Genomic DNA, 7,539 nt, shown 5'->3' on the forward strand with positions numbered 1-7,539 from the left:
AGATGCTTTAAAGTCTTTGCTTGCTAAATCTGACATATGGGTCATCTTGGGAATTGTTTGTTACGAGAGCTTTTTTTACTGAATATGACTTGCATTTTCTTGTTAATGGTTTTGATTATATACCAGTCATTTTTTATAGTATATTGTAGAGGTTCAAGAATATTGATTTTGAAACGAATAATTATATCCGACTTGATTGTTTATAGTTTATGATGCATGATCAAAACTGAAAGTTTCTGTGATATGACTGCCCTTGCACTGTTCACCATGTAAGAACTTATTCACTATGTAAGAACTGGTTCACCATGTAAGAACTTGTTCATTATGCTTCAGAAGACTGGAGACTGTTGAGAATTAGGCTTGGGGTTGATTAATGATTGTGCATTGAGTCCCCTATACAGAATTTTATTGTTGTTAACAACCATTTGATCAATAAATATGAGAGATGCCCTCTCAAAAAAAAAAAGAATATTGACTTTGTTTTAGTAGGCAGTTCAATTATTGGTTAATCACCTCGCTCTGTGTAACCTAGCCTTAGTGATATGCTCCATTAGGGTAAATATTTGGAAAGAACAAGGTGTTTTCCACCCTCTGAACTCCTTCTTTCTTTAGATTGTCTGAGTTTGGTTTTAGGTCTTATTTGGGTGGGTATGGAGTATGGCATGGCTTTTTTTTGTCTCTTGAGGATATTCAAGGTGTTAATGACATTTTAACAAGCACTACTTAATCACCAATATCTCTATTCTATGTTGAGCTCCTTAATAATCCCTCTCTGTTAAACTTTGTATAATCTCAATCTGATGTTGCACTGCAAAGCCCATGGCCAAGGACTCATGGAGAAGGCCATCTCAAACTTTTGGAGTACCCTCAGTGTGCAGCTCCCACCTTTGGGGTCCTGGCCCTAACGATTCCAGCTGCTTCATCTGCTCCAACTCTGATCTCTGTGTCCTTAGCTTGGATGGACTGCCATGATTTGCCGGAACTCCAGCTCATTGTACTGTAGTCAGGAATTTGTCCCCAGTCAGCAGCTGGACAATCATGAGACTCACGTGAGTCCCTTTTCTCAGAAATCACAGCCTCCCCCTGCTTGTGGTCCAAACCTGAAGACAGTTGCCTCATTTATCTGTGCCAGTATTATGCTTATGATGGCAATGCTATTTTGGTACCATTTATTCCATCATCATCAGAAATCATTATAATCTTTATATAATGAAAGTGCTCTTTTATATTTACTTGCCATGGTGTTTTTTATCATACATCACTCCTTGGCATACATGAGGAACAAAACACAAGTGAAATGAACTGGATAAAGGTATTTATAAAACTTAGAATTCTTTTGAATTACTTCAACTCAAATTTGTTAGTGCTTGTATTTTTCCATACAGTAATGCTCTCTATGCCATGGAGATCAGTGGTGATGTAGCAGTCCTCAAAAGACTGACCTATTATTCTGTGATTCTCTTCCAAGTTGCTGTCACTTCTGCATTTTGATGTTGGTACTTTCAAGGATGTAAATATCCAGGCAGTGTTACTATGTTATGATTACTACCTGGTCCACTTTAATTGTAAGATGTCATGGACAGTAGGAAGGCATCCGGATTTTAAAGATATTAAAATGTGTGGAAATGTGCCTATTAGATCAGTATAATAGAGAACTTGACTTTTAAACTCTATATCATTTAATAGTGAGAAAAATAGAAGCCAACTATTAAAAAATATATTTTCCTTATATCATGGGGACAGTATTTGGCATGACTCTAGAATTGATTGTCAGTCTTTCCCATTGTATCACACACTTAGTCTATGGTAATTTGTAGTAATACAGCTACATAGAGGGTAAAAGTTAATTTTGAATGTCAATGTGAAAAAAAAAGTGTGTAGAAGAATTGTATCTGCCTGTAAGAATCTGTCTATCTCCTGACAAGAATTCAGGAGAAATGAGTTCTAAACTTTGTATTAATAGCTGTTGTCACTGTTCTATGAACTTTCAGTACAAGCTTCCTTAACCACCTGCATTTAAAAGATTACTTGGCTTTCTCCATTCCATCTGTAAAGAATGCTGACATAATTATGGCACACTGACAGCTCCAGAGTAGGCCCACCTTGAGGAAGCTGATCACCATATCCTCCCCAAAGCAAAGTGCATGTTATCAAGAGTCAGTGGTGTTTGAACTCACATCTGACTATAACAATCATACTTGTTAATACAATTACATATTTTTATTAAATGTAATACAATTCCATAAAATTAGAATCCCAATAGGAAGAAAGGTTATTTTTATAAAAACTAAGTTGAATGCACTGGAAAGATTCAATCAGTGTGATATACTTTAAAAAATGTTATTGAGTCAGGTTCAGGTGAGACAGGCATCACAAATTTGGAAATTGTAGAAATCGAAAGAATTCTGTGCTTAGATTGACTCATAAGTGTCTTTAAATTTTGTGCTCTCTTTTAAAGGAATGAAAACTTAATGGATGATTAGAAACCCCCAGGGACTGTACTCAAATAAGTCAAAGAGAAAGTCCTGGTTCTACATGAAAATGGGAAATTGAATATACATATCCACTTATATATATGTAAGTGTGTGTGTGTGTGTTTGTGTATACTATATTTAATATATGTGTTCACTTATATAGTATAGTTCTCTACCCCTTAAATATGTCTCTGATACTGACATTCTTCATGAGTATGGTTACTGGATGAGTCCCTACAAGAGCAAGTGAGGAAAAATACCTTCAACATTTACTTGAATTATCACTACCTCATAATGTTAACAGCATGTCTAAACTGGGACAATCCTACTAAGAGATTCTGAGCTTTACTCTGATGATTTTACACTTGTTCCAAGTTACAAAATCTATTTTTGAGAGCTCAAAAATCAAGACAATGAGCAGGAGTCTTACCAGTTGTAGGTTTGAGATATGAATCTCTGAGGTAGAAAAAATGATGCCCACCCAGGATGGCCACTATTAATCTTTGGCCTCTTCTGAGGATATTTCTCATACTAAAGCTTGCTTTAAAATTTCCCTTGTCACATGTCCTGTAACTAATGCCATTCAAGTTTTTGATACTTAATTCAAATATTCCTTTTGAATAATGATTACAACCTGTTTCTTCTGTGGCCCTATTAACCTTTCCTGGCCTTGAATAATGAATAGCCTTATCCAAGACCACAGTCTGGTAACACAGCACTTGCTCGGGAAACTTCCAAGAATCTCCCTTTGTTGGTCAATATGTATTAGGCATTCTCATTTACTTTAATCAAAGCCAAAAAACCTGCTCTAATTTGGTTAACTTCTCAAAAGATTTGACATTATCAGTCCCTACTGGGCAGCATATCAAAAACTGGATTTTTCCATAAGATGGTACATGTTTGGAGTCCTAAGTGTATATATAAGTAGAACTGAACTAAAAATGTATATGAAATAAATTATGTTAATTACTATAGAGTATCACTCAAAATGTATATAACACTACCTAATAAAACAGATATGACTGGGGAAGTACAATTTTACAACATAGAAAAAAATTCTATTTTCATGTAATTTATCATTTGGTTGAGGTCAGAGAGTTTTCTAATTAATTCCTAATCCATTTTTGCCAAAGTTTGTTGCTCCTACTTCCAGAAGATAAAGTACTCAGCAAGAATAAGCTATTTTTGAATTTTCCCATGTTCTTGTATTCTATTACCTTAGCCCTGCATTTGTCTCTAGGTGTTCATGTACAATGATGCAAATGAAATTTTTGAGATGAATGTTAGTCTTTTCATACATACCAACATTGGTTCCCAATTGAGGTAACAAGGTTACAGTCAACAGGACATAAACAACTCACAGAAACATTTGTGTTGACAGAGAAGCTTCCAGGACAAACGAAAGATGGATTTTCTGATTCCTAGGTGAGTGCCTTCCATTCGAGGGTGAGGAAACACTGACTGCAAGACAATGCAGATTAGGGTTGATATGAAGATAAATCTCAGGTATAATCTAAGATCAGCCACCCAGAGAACTTTATTTTTATAATGGATTGTTCAAATATGGCATTCCTTACATGGAAATAATGCAGTAAATGAAAAGACAGAGGGAGAAGGGTGGCTGTTAGATAAGCTGGAATAAGTTATTAAATGTTGTTTTGTCTTAAACATTTCTCTAAGAGTATATAGGCATTCCTCATTTTTATTATGTTTTGCAGATATTGCAACTTTTACAAATTGAAGATTTGTGGCAATCCTGCATCAAACAAATTGACCAACACAATTTTTCCATCAGCATTTGCTCTCACCTTGTTTCTGTGTCACAGGTTTGCAATTCTCACAATATTTCAAATTTTTTCATTATTAGTATATTTGCTATGGTGATCTGTGATCAGTGATCTTTAATGTTACTACTGTATTTTGGGGCACCATGAAATATGGCCACATAAGTCAGTGAACTTAACTGATACAAGGTTGTGTCCATTCTGACTCTACCACTAATTGGCTGTCCTCCCATTTATCTCCCTATTTGGGCCTTCCTATTCCCTGAGAAACAACAATATTGAAATTACTCCTATGAATAGCCCTGCAAATGCCTCAAAGGAAGAGTCACCATCTCTCTTTAAATCAAAAGCTAAAAATGATTAGGCTTAGTGAGGAAGGCATGTGAAAAGCTTGGACAGGCTAAAATATAGGCCTCTTGAGCCAAATAGTCAGCCAAGTTGTGAATGCAAAGGAAAAGTTCTTGAAGGAATTTAAAAGGGCTACTTCAGGGAACACAGGAATGGTATAAAGTGGAACAGCCTTATTGCTGTTATGGAGAAAGCTTTAGTGCTCTGGATAGAGGATTGAAACAGCCACAATATTCCCTTAAGCCAAAGACTAATCCAGAGCAAGGTCTTAACTCTCTTTTATTCCATGAAGGCTGAGAGAGGCAAGGAAGCTGCAGAAGAAAGCTGTTAGCTAGTGGAGATTGGTTCATGAGGTTTATGGAAAGAAGCTGTTTCCATACCAAAAGTGCAAAGTGAAGCAGCCAGTGCTGACATAGAAGCTACAACAAGTTACCCAGAAGATCCAGCTAAGCTAATTACCAAAAGTGGCTAACCCTGAAAAACAGATTTTTGATATAGACAAAGCAGCCTTCTATTAGAAGAAGAGGCCATTTAGGCCTTTCATAGCTAGAGAGGAGAAGTCAGTGCCTGGCTTCAAAGCTTCAAAGGTCAGGCTGACTCTCCTGTTAGGGGCTAAAGCACTAGTGACTTTAAGTTGAAGCCAGTGCTGACAATTCTGAAAATACTAGAGCCCTTCAGAATTATGCTAAATCTACTCTATGAAATGGAACAAAAAACCTGGGTGACAGCACATTTGTTTACAACATGGTTTACAGAATATTTTAGGCCCAATGTTGAAACTTACTGCTCAGAAAAAAGATTCTTTTCAAAATATGACTGCTCCTTGATAATGCATCTGGTCACCCACAAGCACAGATGGAGATGTACAATGAGATTAATGAATGCTGTTTTCATGCCTGATAATAATTTAACATACATTCTGCAGCCCACAGGTCAAGGAATAATTTTGACTTTTAAGTCTTATTATTGAAGAAATGCATTTTGCAAAGCTACAACTGCCACAGACAGTGATTCCTCTGTTCAGTCTGGACAAAGAAAATAGAAAACCTTCTGGAGAAAATTTCATCATTCTAGTTTCCACTAAGAACATTTATGACTCATGAGAAGTCAAAATATCAGCATTCATAGGAGTTTGGAAAAGGCTGACTCCAACCCTCATGGATGACTTTGAGGGGTTCAAGACTTCAGTGGAGGAAGTGACCACAGATGTGGTAGAAACAGCAGGAGAACTAGAATTACAAGTGGAGCCTGAAGATGTGATTGAATCGCTGCAATCACACAATGAAACGTGAACAGATGAGGAGTTGCCTCTATGGATGAACGAAGAAAGTGATTTCTTGAGATGGAATCCACTCCTGGTGAAGATGCTGTGAAGCTTGTTAAAATGACAACAAAGGAACTAGAATATGACATAAACCTTGTTGATAAAGCAAAAGCAGAGTTTGAGAGGATTGACTTCAATTTTGAAAGAAGCTCTACTATGGGGAAAATGCTATCAAACAGCATCGTGTGTTCCAGATAAATCATTAGTGAAGGGATGAGTCAATCGAACTAGTAAACTTCACTGTTGTCTTACTGTAAGAAATTGCCACAGCCACACCAGCCTTAGCAAACACCACCCCAATCCGTCAGCAGCCTCAACATCAAGACAGGACCCTCCACGAGCAAAAAGATTATGACTCACTGAAAGCTCAGATGATGGGAAGCATTTTTTTTAGCAATAAAGTATTTTTTAATTAAGGTATATACATTCTTTTCTAGACATAATGCTATTGCATACTTTAATAGACTACAGTATAGTGTAAACATAACTTTTACACACACTGGGAACCAAAAAATTCATTTAACTCACTTTATTCGGATATTCACTTTATTTTGGTGGTCTGGAACTCAACCCAAAGTATGTCCAAGGTATGCCTGCAAGTGTAACATAGATTTAATAATATGAGCATGACAACTGAGAGGACTAAAATATATCTCATAATATTTATCTTTAAATGGATTTAGTTATTTTTTTAAAAAAAGCTTTTAAAATTCCTGTGAAAACTTTAAGTTTGCAGAACAAAGAGAACAATATAGGATAAGTTACTAGCAAAGGGAACACAAGTACATACCACCTGCCTTTTCTTATTTATTAAGCCTGGTTAATCCTATTTTAAAGGGCTGTTGTGTCCATTTGACATATTACTAACTATTTTCAAGGTAAAATGTAAACATAGGTGAGGTAATGTGTTCTGGGATGCTGCGGTCTTGGAAACATTGTTTTCTTCCCATCCTGAGAAACATCCATGGGAGTGCTTGCTGCATCATTTCTCCAAAACCCCTCCCTTTCTAACAGAGACAACTATGCCTGAATATACTACAAGTACAGTAGTCCACCCTTACCTGTGGGGGATACATTCCAAGATCCCCAGCAGATGTTTGAAAGCACAGATAACATAGAACCCTCTACACTGTTATGTTTTTTTCTATACATACACACCTAAGATAAAGTTTCATTTATAAATCAAGCATGGTAAGAAATTACCAACAATTATTAATAGTAAAATAGAACAATTTTAACAACATACTGTAATAAAAGTTAATATGAGTGTGATCCCTCACCCTCAAAAAACACCCTGTGCTATCCTCACCCTTCGTGGGATGATGTAGGGCGATAAAAAGCCTTCTGCCAGAGATGACGTGAGGCAAATGACGTAGGCACTGTGAGGTACAGTTAGGCTGCTATTGGCCTTCTGTGGATTCGTCAGAGGAGGCTCCACCGCTTCCGCACCATCCTTGGGTAATGAAACCTCAAAATACGAAACTGCGGATGAGGGGGAATTGCTGTATTTACCCATTCTTCCTGCGCTTTCTTTGTTACAGCTGCTTCAGCAGGTGACTGAGTCAAATCTCGTTTTGTTAATGATAAATGTTTAGTTTCTATGCCTTGA

General features: G+C 36.6%; 1 long non-coding RNA gene across 1 annotated transcript; it reads right to left on the minus strand.

Annotated features, from left to right (window-relative positions):
• Window positions 1–3,763: 3,763 nt before the first annotated feature.
• On the minus strand, window positions 3,764–7,279 carry LOC118973268 (uncharacterized). The gene is made up of 3 exons (XR_012121356.1): window positions 7,211–7,279; window positions 6,459–6,523; window positions 3,764–3,935 (listed from the first exon to the last, which is right to left on the minus strand). It is a non-coding gene; the product is annotated as an uncharacterized lncRNA (long non-coding RNA).
• Between the last annotated feature and the right edge of the window lie 260 nt (window positions 7,280–7,539).

This window comes from Manis javanica, chromosome 9 (assembly GCF_040802235.1).
Source record: "Manis javanica isolate MJ-LG chromosome 9, MJ_LKY, whole genome shotgun sequence".
Lineage (NCBI taxonomy): Eukaryota > Metazoa > Chordata > Mammalia > Pholidota > Manidae > Manis > Manis javanica.